This window comes from Lepidochelys kempii, chromosome 14 (genome assembly GCF_965140285.1).
Source record: "Lepidochelys kempii isolate rLepKem1 chromosome 14, rLepKem1.hap1, whole genome shotgun sequence".
In the NCBI taxonomy this organism is placed as follows: domain Eukaryota; kingdom Metazoa; phylum Chordata; order Testudines; family Cheloniidae; genus Lepidochelys; species Lepidochelys kempii.
Window position 1 is genome coordinate 4,593,454 of NC_136393.1, and position 15,617 is coordinate 4,609,070.

At 45.5% G+C, this 15,617-nt stretch overlaps 1 long non-coding RNA gene across 2 annotated transcripts in view; it reads left to right on the forward strand.

The window, feature by feature from the left end:
• The first annotated feature begins 9,407 nt into the window (after positions 1-9,407).
• Positions 9,408-15,617, forward strand: part of LOC140898376 (uncharacterized) — a 113,537-nt gene continuing 107,327 nt past the window's right edge. For both annotated transcript variants that reach the window (XR_013634613.1, XR_012154973.1), the window contains exon 1: positions 9,408-9,505. This is a non-coding gene — a long non-coding RNA (uncharacterized LOC140898376). The remainder of the gene's footprint in view (positions 9,506-15,617) is intronic.

A 15,617-nucleotide genomic window follows, 5' to 3' on the forward strand; every position in this document is an offset into this window, starting at 1 on the left:
CAAACCTATAGAGGGGGAGAAGGGAATGATACATATGTTACTTGACACAGGAGGATTAAGGTTGCCTGTTCCTTCACTTAACACAGTGACATACAGCAGGGTGGATGATTAGAACCGGGCTCAGAATCTCATCATGCAATCTCAGGCAGGGTAGGAAAGATGTGCCGGTGACTACTGGCTGGAACCAGGCATTGCCTCACGCTGGGGTGATTGGTAAGTGTTGCAGGATATCATGTGCTTTGGGAAGAATCAAAAGCGGACGTGTTTACAAGGGTCACCATCAAAGGCTTTTTTGCTCAGAGCTGTATTGACCACCAGTCTCCTCCCTCTGTTCCTGATTGAGGGGAGCATCACGTGGAGCTATCCTAAAGCTGCATCTGTTTATGGAGTCGTCTAAATGTCCTAGGTTTGCCAACTCTGACTGAAGCTATTCCAGGAGATATTTTTCCCAACGTGACCTAATGTCATTTTCTTAAAATATCCTATTAAATTCTCCCGGATTGCTTTCAAGAGTCACCAGGAGATTGATGCCGATCCCAGGAGACTTCAGGCTGATCCTGGAGGGTTGGCAACCCTAAAATGTCCCCTAGTTGGTGGATGGGAGGCTGGTTCTGGTTGCTTATTCTTTGCAGCATCACTGCCCGTCAGTGGGCGGAGCCTCATCTGAAGTTCCATGAAGGCCACTGAGGGCCTTGTCCTCAGACACGTTCCCTAAACGCTTCTGAGGATCAAAGCCTAAATTATTCACAAGTATCACTGTCCAAAATGGTAAAGTTCACCTTCTTTCCTCTGCCAGGTGCTGCGGCCACTGGGCTACCAGAGAGCTGATGGGGGGAAAAAATGGGACCTTATTCTGCTGAAAACTTAGACCTTTTCATCGAGAAACTGGATTACCACCAGCTGTTGACTAGAAACTCAAACATTTTTGGTTTGGAGTTTTCCAGTGAAATACTGAAGACTTTGGGAGAAAAGTGAGCACTTTCCATGGGAACATTTGTTTTGCCACAAGCCCAATTTTCTTCTGGAAAGAAAAAAGTTTTGATGGAAAGTTTTCCAACCTGCCCTTGGGTAAAATTTTCAAAAGTGCCTGAAGTCTCATTTTCAGGAGGGAGTGAGGCACTTTGGAGCCTAAATCTCATGGAAAGTCAATGAGAATCAGGCATGCAGAACCCGAAATCACTTTGAAAATGGGAGGTAGGGAACCTCAAGACATTTAGGCACCTTTGAAAATGTTCGCCTGAGTCTACAGTCGTTTAGAACCAGATTTTCAAAAGCACTCGGCACCTCCCATTGTTCCCAATGGGCTGGGGGACCAGGGATGGGATTCTTCCTTATTTTGTTGGGTGCTGAGCATCTTTGAATATCTGTTCAGTCCATTTTATGGGATCTGAAAATCTGGCCCCAGTTGGAGGTGCTGAGTTCTTTTGGAAGTCGTGGGCCTCCAAACAACTCCTGGATTGCAATGACTCTCTGAGCCACGCAGCAACCTGATTGGGCTTCCAATCTCCAGCCAGGAGAGGTGACAGTGGCCGTTCAGGAAATGAGTAGCCAGAAATCTTTCCATCCTGAAGCTGGTATTTTTCCTCTCTGTAGCCAGAGGATCTGGTCCCCTTGTTCCCCACTGAAAATCAAGGCTTCCAAAGTGCCACTGTATATTTGATTATGCTTTAAGTGCTTGGGAATGTAAATGCATTATCTGAGCACACAAGCGGCTGCTGCTGTCTTATGTGAATGTGCTCTCCTCTTCCTCTGAGCACAAAATTGAAATTTGAGATTAAGGCCTCGGTTCTTGCCAGCCTGCGTTTTCTAGTGCTCAGGTCACTAAAAGGCCTCTTTAGCCAGATATCGTTCAGCTCAGCTCAATGTCAGAGTGAGGATCCTTTGCCTTGCGCTGGACCTGAGGGGTAAAGCCTATGATCCGATACCTGATTTTCTTTAAATAAACCCACCATTTTTAAAAAAAAAAAACAACTCATATGTTTTGATGCAAATCTCTTTCTCTAAGTGGTTTCTCTCTTGCTGGCAGATCTGAGCGTTTCCAACTGGAGATCAGCCTGGATCCAAACTGTCCTAAAGTTCAGTGGTATTGAATTGAGGTTTTGGGCTTAGATCGGTCGTATATTTGTTTAGGCTCATTTTAAGGGGGGTAGCTATAAAATCTGGATCTTAATGCAGAATTTGGGGGAAAGGGGTAAGGCCTGGAGATTTGTAGAAGTAAGGCCCAGCCACCCAAGTTTGTTCCTGGCTCTGACCTTCCCTAAATTTTGAGCCAAATGTTGCCATCTTTATTCATGTTAAGTTGTTGTTGTTACTGCCATCATCTGTTTTACACTAGTGAACAAAGGTCCCCAACTGAGCAGGGTCTCATTGTGCTGGTTGCTGAACAAACCCATATTAAGAGCCAATCCCTGCCCTCAAGAGCTTCCAGTTTAAACAGGCAAAGGGTTGGAAGGGAAATGGAAGTATGGAGAAGTGAAGTGACTTGCCCAAGATTACACAGTGAGTCAGTGGCAGGGCTGGGAACAGAACCCAGGAGGTCTAGTTTCTTTAGTGTGCGTGTAGTAAATCTGACTGACATCAGCAGAGTGACGTGTGAGCAGTGCCACTCAATGGCAGAATAGATGGAGTAGTGTTTGGATCTGCCCTTCTCTTTCTTTTAAAGATTGCATGTCCTGGTCAGAAAGAAAGAGCCAAAGCTGCAGCATGCCAGGGCTGGGACTACAACACTGGGTTTGTGGTCCATACAAAATTCCAATGGGCAAACAAACAACCTGACACTCAGCCCTCTTCCTCCCCAGTTCGCACAATTTAATTTCTTCCTCACTGGCATCTCATCCCTCTCCCACCAAGCTCACTGACGATGCATGAGAAAGTTGCTTTCTCAGCTGACTGGGGAGTTCCCCCTCCTGCCTCTGAAACCTGCCCCATGATTTACACAGGTGCCGTCTGCCTCCCACAAAAAGCCATAAACTCTTGCCGTGTCAAGTTCCCCCAAAGCTGTGGGAAGGGAACAGTTGGGAGAGTGGAAGAAGTATCTCTTCCCCGTTCGCTGCAGCAGCTGGGAACCACTCCAGAGATGTGAAGTGGTGGCAGGCCGACCCATTCAGCTGAGACTTCAGCGCCAGCTTCAACGTGACCTCCTCAGAGATCAGCACAGCTTCTTCAAACTGGAGTAAATGGAGCATTACCCTCCCCCACTCCCACTTCATTTTTATGGGGGCTCCTAAGTTTGCATGCAAGTCCCATCTCTGGGGTGTTGTAAGAAGAGACCTGTCTCCTGGTCTGCAAAGGCCGAGATGTGCGTGACCCTGATGCAGATTTCAGAGGTTGTGATGGCAAAGATGTTTGCGGGGCGTCATTTGGTTTTTCACTAGTTCCCACCCCCACCCCCCACATATGTCGCCCATGAAACTGCCCGGAAGGCTGGGGAAGGTTGCTAATAGAAGGAAGAGGGATGGGGGGAGAGAAGGAATTCCTCAGGAGACTGCTGTATAGTGGTTAGAGCAGGACTACTAGTGTCAGCCAAGACACTTGCATTGTCTTCCAGCCAAGATCAGACCCTTGTTGTAGCAGATAGTCTCTGCCCTGGAGAGGGAGTCTGAAACAGACAAGACCGAGAAAAGCTGGAAGGGGAAGCGGATACACAGAGAATGGAAGTGACTTTCCCAGGTTCACACAGCAGGTCAATGGAGTTTGTGAGAGACTCCTCTGCCTTGTATGCCAGAAGCTGCACAGTGTAGCCAGGCCCTTAGCAGAGACTCAGTGCTGTGATGGAAATGCTGATCTGATCTCGCCTTGTTTTGTGGGTGGTAGGAAATGATTTTACTGGTTTTTGTTTTTGTTTTTTTTAACAAGCTGAAACTATTAAAAATGTAGAGATCAGCTTTGGGGTATGGAAGGGGAACAGCTGGGATCATAAATGCAACTTGCTTAGACCAAACTTGGTGGGTAGGGTGGGGACCCCAACAACCTGAAATCAATTAATTGTAAAAGCTTGTAAACTCCCCTTTGCATTGGCTAAAACAGTGTGAGAAACTTTCTTGCTATATTCGTGTCCTCCGGGATTCAGTGTTGTCATCCGAGGCTGTTTTGCATGACAATGCATTTAGCTCTAATTATGCACAAGGATGCTAATAGGCACAGGACACATTGCATCTCCATGGGAAAACTATCTCTTTGCGCAAAAAAAAAAAAAAAAAAAGAAAAAAAATCCACCCAAACAAAATAAACCCTGGCAACTTTGGAAAGAGAGGAGGAGCTGGGGGATAGAGGAGGGCATGTTATGAATGTAATAAAACCCTGCCTCAGCTTTTTGATCTGGGCCTTTTCTCCATGGGTAGAAGAATAGCTTCCTATTGGATCCATGTTACCTGCTGCTTAAAGTTTTATGGCAAGTGAAACCATTTGTGCCGTGTTGATAAGTTGCTAAGATATTAGGGTGGTGAAATTGTAAATCTTCAACTTCAAAGCACTTTCCAAACATTACATGGTTAATCCTCACTGCACCCTGTGGAACGAGTGCCTATTTTGCAGGTGGGGAAACTGAGGCACAGATGTGAACTGATTTGCCTGAGGTCCCAGAGAGAATCCGTGTCAGAACTGGGATTGGAATACAGGAGTGCAAGGTCAGGCTTCTAAACCACCTTCCATTACTGTCGGGCTCAGGTGCCTCACAGCCTTTAATGCAGGATGCACTCGCAACGAGGGACCCAGAGATTGAGGCCCAGATTCTCAAAGGTATTTGGGTGCCTAACTGAGTTACTTGCCCAACATCTCCCAGGGCATCTGTGGTAGAACAGAAATTTGAACCTGGGTCTCCCAAGTCTCAGGCTAGCACTCTAACCACTAGCCCATCCTTCCTCCCTGCTTAACATTCTACTTTGATTAGCATTAGTTTTGGGGGAGGTGGTGTCAGATGCAACTCCATGCCTTTAGATCACTCCAGGTGCCTGCACTGTACAGTTATGCAGCCTTCCTGCCTTAGCCATCACTGGGACGTTTTCTCTTGAGGTTATTCTTGTACATCCTCCTCTGTGTTCTGGGACAGTCCAGCATGATTCCTCCTCCTCCCTAGGTGTGAGCTACACCTTTTCTTTCTCCCAGCCTGAGATGGGAAGGCTGAGGTGCCTCTTGAGTGGGGCACACCTCCGTGCCTCAGTTTCCCCATCTGTAAAAGGGGGATGATAATCCAGGCTCTCTAGCTAAAATTATATAAAATGGCCCATCGTGGTGGTATCTGATTTACCGCAGGGTTATGAGAAAACATAGATCAAACACTTGGATGTTAACTTAGGCTATGGCTACGCTACCATTTATATTGGCAAAACTTATGTCGCTCAGGAGTGAGAACATTCCACCCTTCCGAGCGACATGAGTTACACCAACAAATGCACTAGTGTGCATAGCACTGTGTAGGTAGGAGAGTTTCTCCCGCTGACATAGCTACCACTGCTCGTTGGGGGTGGATTAATTATGTCAACGGGAGAGCTTCTCCCCTCAGCCTAGAGCGGCTACACGAGCGATCGTACATCAGTACAGCTGCACCACTGTTCGCTCTCTTGTGTAGACATGGCGGTAGTGTTCTGATTAAAGAGACAAGCTGGGGGAGGTAATGTCTTTTAATGGAACAACTTCATTGGTGAGAGGTTTCAGAGTAGCAGCCGTGTTAGTCTGTATTCGCAAAAAGAAGAGGAGGACTTGTGGCACCTTAGAGACTAACCAATTTATTTGAGCATGAGCTTTCGTGAGCTACAGCTCACTTCATCAGATGCATTAATAAATTGGTTAGTCTCTAAGGTGCCACTAGTACTCCTTTTCTTTTTTCATTGGTGAGAGAGACAAGCTTTCGAGCTTACACAGAGCTCCTCTTCAGGGCTGGGAAAGGTATACTACTCGGCGTGTCAAAGCTAAATACACGGTGGAACAGATTGTGTAGCATAAGTAGTTAACATATTTCAAGGGACCGTTGAGGTGAAGTGGCCCGCTAACATGGCTGCAGTCATAGGACAAAATAGCAGGGTTAGTGGGTTATAGATTGGATTTATGGCAATTACAGCAGTGTCTTTACTAAGACCATGAATTTTAGTGTTTAGCAAAGTTATGAATTTAAGCTCCCAGGCTCATCTTCTGAAGGTGTCGTGCAGGTTTTCTTTGAGGGTGAGGACTGAGAGGTCAGATAGAGTGCTAGTTTTTTGCTATGTTTGCAATTCATTAAAATGCTCTCCTACTTTATAAAAACCAGCGTGTTCAAAGCATATTCATGGAGTAAGGAGCTTAAACCTTCCAGTCTCTGACTGTGTTGATATAGTTGTCTGGCTTCCACAATACTCACATTTACCAGCTTTGTCAGTGTTTAAAATGAAGATTTTTTTAATGGATTATTTTCATTTTTTTGTTTAAATCTGAAAATGCTGCTAATGTCTCTGGCATGAACCCTCCCCCCACAGCCAGTGCAGGCAGCCGTGGCTACAGAAAGCACATCTAAAAAGAGACAGTTTTTTGTTTTCCTGATCAGGCAAGATCCATTGGCTGCAGCAGGAATGGAGAATCATAGAATCATAGGAGATTAGGGTTGGAAGAGACCTCAGGAGGTCATCTAGTCCAACCCTCTGCTCAAAGCAGGACCAACCCCAACTGACACTTGCAGTATCTCTTTTCCCATCGGCCACGTAGTTGAGAGGCTGTGGGGCCATGTGGACAGGATGCTGAACTGGACTCCGGAGACCTGTGTCCAATTCAGAGCTCTACCACCAGTCTGCTGGGTGACTTTGGGCAAGTCATGTCCGCACTTTTTGTCTCAGTTTCCCCATCTGGGAAAATGGGACTAATAATCTTGGCCTGCTTTGCAAAGTGCTTTGAGAACTATTGATGAAAAGTACTAGACAGGTCTTATTATCAAAGTCTCACAGGATCAAACCCTGAAGACTTATTTACATCCCCAAGTTGTACCACTGTTCCTCACACATTCTTGTCAACTGCTGGAAATGGCTCATCTTGATTATCACGGCAAAAGGTTTTTTTTCTCTCCTGCTGGTAATAGCTCACCTAAACTGATCACTCTCGTTATAGGGTGTATGATAACACCCATTGTTTCATGATCTCTGTGTATGTGTGTGTATCTCTCTCTCTCTCTATCTATCTTCCTACTGTATTTTCCACTGCATGCATCCGATGAAGTGGGGTTTAACCCACGAAAGCTTATGCTCAAATACATTTGTTAGTCTCTAAGGTACCACGAGTACTCCTGTTCTTTTAACTAGATCGGTATAGTTAAAGCAGTATAAAGGCCTTGTGTAGATGCAGTTATATTGGTATAAAATTGCTTGCTTGTATCAGTATGGCTTTCTCCTGGATGGGAAAAGTAATACGCTATACTGGGATAAGCACTTTTATACCAATATAACGATGTCTAAACTGGCTTTTTACTGGCGTGACTATTTTGGTTAAAAACAGTAATAATAATCACACCCTAACTGCAATAGTTACTGGTAAAACTTCTAAGTGTAGACCAGGTCTATGGAAATTCCTGCTACTTCACTAATGATGGGCTAACTCGTTCAGACAAAATAGGGGTTGACTCTTAATTCTCTCCGAGTGTTCTTCACCAACAATAAAACCAAACCTGCCCAAGGTACTTACATGGACATCTTCAACACAGTATCTGAGTGCCTCACAAACTTTAGGGTATTCATCCTCACCCTTCTTGTGTGGTAGGGAAGGACTGTTATCCTCATTACACAGATGGGGAAACTGATGCATGGAAGGAGACAATGACTTGCCCAAGGTCACACAGGGGGAATTGAACCAGGGTCTAGCCGGAGGCTAGCTCTGTACCCTTCTTCCTCTCAAGTCCTACCTTGACATCAATCCAGTCATATCACTAGAGGCAGTGTAGGTAAATGGGTGAAGAACACCCAGATTGGTAGGGAGGTAGAACTTCCAGCCGGATTGTGTAGTTAGATGGAATAGAGGCGTGTCCCAGTTTCTGATCTTAGTTGCACATGTGCATAACTCCTTGACCTTCATCCTTACTGCCTTGAGCGCTGAGCATCTGAAACTCATTCCCACCTGTGTAACTCAGATCAAACTTTGGGCCCATCCTGCCCTCAGAATCTTGGGGAACAAATGTTGCGATGTGACCCTGCTACTCTGGAACTGGGGGGAGGGAGGGGGTTGGAAAAGGAGAAATAATCGTATTTGAATGTGGCAACTCCTGAGAAAAGGGGGAAAAACCCAACCCCAATGACAGACCAAATTTGAAAAACCCTGGCCCCATTGTGCTGAGAGATGCTTTATTGTTTGATTTGGCTGTGAGACAGATTAGCAGCCCCAGGTGGAAAGTCATAATCTGCATTTAAATGGGCCAGTTATAAAAGGTATGGAACCCAGGAGCCTGCAGCATTATGCTGCGTCTTTCGGGCTCGATAATCTCTCTTTATTTTCCCTGCAGGCTGATCTGGGGGCACAGCTTCTAATTACCAGGTCACCCTGCTAATATTGTCATTTCCAGTCCGTGGGTGTGAAACCATGGCAACGCCACATTTGGGTCCAAGTTCCTAGAGGAATGAAATGTCCCTTCTAATCACACAAAATGACTGGGCGTCTATTCCTCTCCCCCCCCCCACCAGTTTCCCCCTTCCACTCCTCCCCTGCCCAATCCCCTGTTCACTACCAGTTCTGTCATTATAAACCTCTTATAGGCCCTGGTAAGTGCCTGCCTCTGGAGCTCTTGTGAGATGGATGGACCCGAATTGCCCATGTTTTTGCTCTTTGACACAGTTGTCAGCAATGCATGAGGCGCTGAGTGGGCGGTTTAGGTTGGAAAAAGCTCCAATAAATGCCCATTTTGCTTGCTTGTATTTTGCATCTAAAAAATGGGGAGTGAATCTGGTGCTGAAGAAAGGGAGGAGCTCAGAGTGCTGTGTGCCAGGTATAACTTCCATTGCATTGCTTTGTTCCTCAGGCCTGCTCTGCTCGTCTACTACTATGGCACCTGCATGCTGCTTTTAATGTGCCTTGGCCCAAACCTGCAGCGCTCCCTGTTATTCCAGTCCAGAGATCCCCCTCCCAGACAGCTCTTCCAATGCACCCCAGTCTGGACCTGCACCCCCATCCCCGGCCCACCACTTACACAGCTATGCTGATGCACTCTTCTCCTGACTGCAGCCCCTCCCTGCTATTCCATTCCTGGGCTTACTTTCGTAGCTCAGCTGCTGCACCTTGGTTCTGAAATGTGCAATCCCCCTCCCACACCCAATGTTGAGCAGTGACCAACCTTTCTGCTGTAATGGTTTTGAGCGGTAGATAAACATGGCTGCACATTTGTCTTCAGAGCATTGTTGGATGCTAGTGACAACTGCTGAGGTTTGATTGTTTTGGTTTTGTACGTAGGGCTCTACCAGAGCTATCTGAAAGACGACCGAGGGCATCCAGCTGGCTGTTGGATGGCTGGACAGACTCTTCAGGAGGCAGGTCCTTCTCCCTTCTAAAAAGCAATCCAAGGAAGGTATGTAAAAAAAGTCTTATGACTTACTGGCCAGGTGCCCCTTACGGTGCACATCTATAAGCTGCATGGAGGTTAGTTTCACTGAGTGAGGCTTGTGAACAGCTCACGCTTTTTGGCTTTAGAACGTCCAGATGCAGCTGTTCTCTCCTGTTGTCTTAGCTGTGATTGAGGCCCCTGCTAACTCCAAAAGAGGAAGCCTAGGAGCAGATGATAAACTCAGTCGAGATGGGGACGAATCAACCCCCTGGGCAAAACAGCCCTGACCTTTGAGGAAGTTTATATCCAAACCCCCCTGGTGGCCTTTATTCCTATAATAAGCCACACCAAAACCCTGTATGCAAACAACTCAAATGTCCGGGAAGTTCAGAGCAGGATCTGGTTCTGAGTTTTGCATCTTGGGCCCATCTCTAAATAGAAACCTAATGTGAGTCTACTTGGTTTCAAAGGAAATTTCTAACTCAAAGTGATTCAGACGTGAACTGGAATCACATGTAAGTTGATTTTCCAGCTGACAGGAGTAGGTTAATTGTAAACTATCTACTGAAGCCTAAAAACTGCTGTCCAGTCTTCTTATTAGTAGCTTAAAATTTATGGAGTGAGACGTTCCTTGGTGATAGTTGGTTTGTGCCCAGACAGCTCTGTGTAATTAATGCCCACACTGGGGGAAGAAAGTCCAATTTAAAACTTTCCCTTTTGCCCTCTAATTCATCTTGCTGTGGCCAGGATGTAGAGGGGATCTGAGATCCATGTGTGATATGTAACCACGTGGGCTGAAATATCAGACCACGATGGAGTGAATTTGGTTGGAGCTTCTCAACCTTATCTATGAATTCTTTTTCATGTTCTATAGTGAGATATCTTCTTCTGGTGGAGGTGTTTAGGCTGAAGTATCTGATTTGAGGGAGGGTCTCTAATCCAGCAGATGAAGGTATAACCAGATCCAGTGGCTAGAAGTTGAAGCTAGAGAAATTCAAATTGGAAATAAGATGAAAAATGCGAACAGTGAGGGTTGTTAACCAAGTTAACCAAGGGAGGTGGCAAATTCCTCATCACCTGGAGTCTTTAAAACAAGATTGGACGTCTTTCTGAAAGAGAGACAATAGTTAACCGCAGGTATTTGGGCTCAGTAATGTTCACCTGCACAGCAGAAAAGAATAGTTCCTTTAGCTGCATCAGTGGGTGAAATTCTCTGGCTTGTGTTATGCAGGAGGTCAGAGTAGGGTGCGCACAGTCGTCCTCTCTTGCCCTAAAATTTATGATTTGCACCTTTAACTATATTCTCTGTGTGTTACTATGTAAAAATGGCCTCTTGTTGCTCAGTCTGTCTGTGTCCTGGGTGCCTGAGTCAAAACTTTGTCCTGGATAACCTAAGGAATTCCCTTTATGTTGGGCTTAATATCCCATTACACAAAGGTGTGAAGCAAACCTAGTGAAACTCCTGAATGTAAGTGATCCTTTCTCACTGTCTGTGAGCCGAAGGGATAAACTGAGCACCAAGAATTCGGTTCTGTACTGGGAGTTGGTGCCATAGTTGCTATTTATTTTGTATTGTTATAGCAGGCATCATCAGGTGATTTCATTACATGTAGTCTTACAAGTGCTTTTGAGTAGCGTGCAAGCAAATGTTCAGTTTTGGGAAGACGTGCTGTGGGGTGGTGGTAGTTTTGGTCTGCAATATTCTGGACACAGGGAGCTGTGAGAGCAACAGGAGAACTTGCTCTCTGCTTTGGTCTCTGATGGATTGGAGTAAATTTCTGATGCAGTGTTTCTCCTTGGAAACAGGATCATAGAATCGTAGAATATCAGGGTTGGAAGGGACCTCAGGAGGTCATCTAGTCCAACCCCCTGCTCAAAAGCAGGACCCATCTCCAATTAAATCATCCCTGATTTAAACACTGATGTTGCTGTTGGGCTGAGATTCCTGAAAGAAGGGATTTTTCTGCTAGCTGTTTTTGACCATCTCTGTTCCAGGACTGGTGTTTAGCTGTAAATAAAATAAGTTACGCTTAGAATATACCAAGACTGATTTCTCCTCCACTAGGAAGGCAATCTGCAAAGCCCTGAACATCTGCTGCTGCTCTATGGAGGAGTAATGCTGGTGTCGGGATAGGACTTTGGTGTCAGAAGATAGGGCAACGGTATAATGGCAGCCCCAACGGAAGTGGGGCTCTGTTGTGTTAGGAGCTGTACAAATTCATAGTGAGAGACATTCCCTGCCCTGAAAAGCTTACAATCTGAACAGGCAAGATGGGCAAAAGATTAGTATCCTCATCTTAAAGGTGGATAACTGAGACACAGAGATGTCTTTGCCCAGGCCATACAGAGAGTCCTTGGCAGAGCCAGGAATTGAACCCAGACTTCCCAAGTCCTCGGCTAGGGCCTGTGAGTATGTCTACACTACAAAGAAAAACCCTTGGTGCCGACTCTGACCTTGGGTCAATTGTCTCGGGCTTGTGGGGCTTGGACTGCAGAGCTAAAAATAGCAGTGTACACATTCGGGCTCAGCCTGGAGTCCCTGATTCCGAGCCTGAATATTAACATTGCTATTTTTAACCCCACACCCGTGCCCCGTGAATCCTGAGTCAGCTGACCCAGGCTCTGAGACATGACACCAAGGGTTATTTCTTTGCAATGTAGATGTACCTTTAGTTACAAGACCACTTATCCTCTCCTGTGTTAATCTTTTCTGCACCTCCCATTCCCATTGGACCCAGCAGTGGAACACCTATTGAAATACCAAAATGAGGCTCTTGTAATATTTTGGGACCAGCCAGATCTTGCAGACAGATCCACACAGATGGACCCCATCGTGCGAAGGACTACCTGCAAGATCAGGCCCTGTATTCCCAATATGAGACAGGGAAAAATGGTAAACAAATGATCACTCTACCCCGCAAAAGGTTAAAAGTAAACGCTACAGTTGGTAGTTCTTTTTTTCTCTCTCTCTCTTTTTTTCTTTCTTTTTAAAATGGAAAATGCATGTGATGGAGATAAAAATCCACAAAGGCTCTCTATAAATACTCTCCACAAATAATCAGATTTAGGGAGGGGAAAAAATCCTGAATGGCTTTTTAGTCACTGAAAATTGAGAGCAGCTCCTAGGCAGGTCATTAATTAAAAATATGCATTTGGAAACTTGTTTCCCAGCCCTTCGCTGAGCTGCAAAGCTGACTGTTATTTCGTAGTTCAAAAGGTTTTTATTGAAACTTTAAAAAACACAAACCCTTTTTACGGGGAAGTCGGGTTTTTTTTTAAATGGCTTTGCTATAACCCAAGCCTTTTGCTATAATCAGAAGCTGCCTCTTTCAGTGCATTAAAACTGCACCAGGCTTTCATTCTTCTGCACCAAAAATGGAGTTTCACCATAACTGTGTTTGCTAAATGGCTCTGACCCAATATTGTTCATGAAGGCCCATCCCCTACTGAAGTCAATAGAGTTTTGCCTGCAAGGTATAACCCTAAACAGGGTTCACTTGAGTAATGCCCAGAGTGTTATTCATTATTATTATTATTTATTATTAGGTATTAATAATTTGTATTATGGAAGCATGTAGGGCCCCAGTCACAGATCAGGGCCCATCATGCTGGTCCTTGGACAAACAAATAACAAAGAGATGGTGCCTGCACCAAAGAGCTGACTGTTTAAGTCGGTGGCTCTCAACCCGAGGCCCAATCAGCACACAGCTGCAGCCCATGTGACATCCTCAGGGCCACACAGGTAGTATATATATTGTGTGGATGCGGCCCACACAACACATAGAGAACTGCATGTGTGGCCCACAACGGTAAAGAGGTTGAGAACCACTGATCCAAGTAAATACATCTCTCTATGCGCCTTATGATCAATTATTTGTATGACACCTGAGGCCACTAGGTGCTACTGAGATGGGGGGCCCCATTGTGGAAGGTGCTGTACGTACACATAATAAGGTTTTCTCTCCCTTCTGCCCCTCACTCCTGATCCATCAGCGTGTATTAGATGTTAATAAGAATGTGTATTCAACAATGGCTCTAGAGCAGGGATGTGACTGATCCGGTAGGACGTCCCAGGAGCTGGGCTTCTTTTCCTATCTCCCGCTCCTGCCCTTTTTGGAAGTTTCTTATTGTTTTCCTGGAATAAGGGAAAAAACCGCACTCAGGCTAAAGATAAGGCAGTGGGGTCCAGTGAAGAGAAAAGGTGACAGCAAAGCAGCTGGGGTCGATCAGACTGTTCTACCCCCTTCATTCCCACTCCCCCACCCCCCAGCTCAGCCCTGCCTTGTAACTTTACAGGTAGTTCCCTCCCTTGCAGTCCCCACCACACTCTGCCTGTTCTCAAACCTGCCCTACAGCATTGCGGGCGTTCCCCCTTGTCCCAGCTGTCCCTGCACTCTGCTCTGTTCTCTGCTCTTTGGCTCCAACCTGCCCTGCAGCATTACAGCAGCTCCCCTAGACCCCAGGCTGCGAGGTTCTCACCCCTCCTATGCTCTGTTTTCTAACTTAGACCTCCCCTGCGGCATTACAGATGTTCCCCTGCTTTCCCAGCTCCCAAGTCTCCCCTTCTCTCCCCACATCCCACACACACTCAGCAGCCACTTACCCTGCAGCACTATGGAGCAGGGGCTGCTCATTGGGTGAGTTTATTCTGTGATGGGTACAACAAACAGCAGGACTGGAAAGATACTGCTGGAGGCATTTTTCATTTCTGACCAAAGTCCACCCCGGGTCTCCAGAGGTGGAAACAAATGGCCTAGAACTCACAGCACCTCTTAGCCAGGGTGAAGCATAGCTAGAACTGGGCCAAAACTTTCTTTCTGGCAACAAAGGATGACAAAACATTCTGCAACTTCATGGCAGTTTCACCCAATTGTTTCAGTTGAAAAAAAAGTTGGGAAAAAATCTAAATGTTTTGATTTTTAAACATTTTGTGAAGGGTTGAAATGACTTCTTGTTTTTATTTTTTTTAAAAAGAAGGAAAATGCAAAACAAAAAGTGTTTTTAAAGGTTGCTATCTAATGAAACATAAAGCTCAACCCCCCAGCACATTTATTTTTAACTCTTTGCTTCACCAAAAATTTTGAAAAATTATATGTTGTGGTTCTGTCTGAAATGGATATTTTATTGTTTTCAGACTTGCCAGCGAATCAAATAATGCCTTATTCGCACAGCTCTACGCAAGATTTCTCTGTGGTCGGACTGGGCTATTTCTGTAATGTGGGAGGACATATGTGTTACAATCTCCTCAAATGCCAGCTGTGGAATATGACTTGACTTTTCTAGACAAGGGGGGCAGCAAGCATGGGCGCGGTGGCCATCTCTATTCTCTTCCCGCATGTCCCCACTTTGGAAGGAACCTTTTCTTCCCACTAAGAAAATGGAAGAAAAACATAACTGAAAAAATAAAACAGCAGCAGCAAAGGCAAACATCTTCTGAGGGACCAGACTCCCCCTGCCCCACCCTTTTCGGATGCAAAGCTGCACAGTGGCATTCCTTATTGGTTATTCATTACAGCTCTTTTGGTTAGTCCTAATCATACGTGATGCCAGGAAACCACTGATTTCAAAGGAAGTTAGGAGCCTAAATGCCTTTGAAGATCTAGACCTGAGTGTATAGGCTGCAGAACTGCTATGCGATCCTTTTAGAACTGCCTATAAGTATGTTCTTGGAATGAGGTGAATCAGATCAGGAAATTAAATAAACAACCCCCTGAAACATTTTCCTGGTTTGGAATGTTTCAGAGTAGCAGCCGTGTTAGTCTGGATTTGCAAAAAGAAAAGGAGGGCTAGTGGCATTTTAGAGACTAACCAATTTATTAGAGCATAAGCTTTCGTGAGCTACAGCTCACTTCATCGGATGCATTCAGTGGAAAATCGAAAAGCTTATGCTCTAATAAATTGGTTAGTCTCTAAGGTGCCACTAGTACTCCTTTTCTTTCTGGTTTGGAATGTTTTCCCTTTTTCATTACTGGGCAAAACACCCACAAGACACAAGTCGTAGAAGGAAACTGACTAAGCAGTTTACTTAGGTTGTTGGCTGTGTGGGCCAGGGACAGTCTTTTAGTTCTGTGTGTGTACAGCTCCTGGCACAATAGGGTGCTGGCCTGTGATTGGAGATCCTAGGTGCTACTGCCGT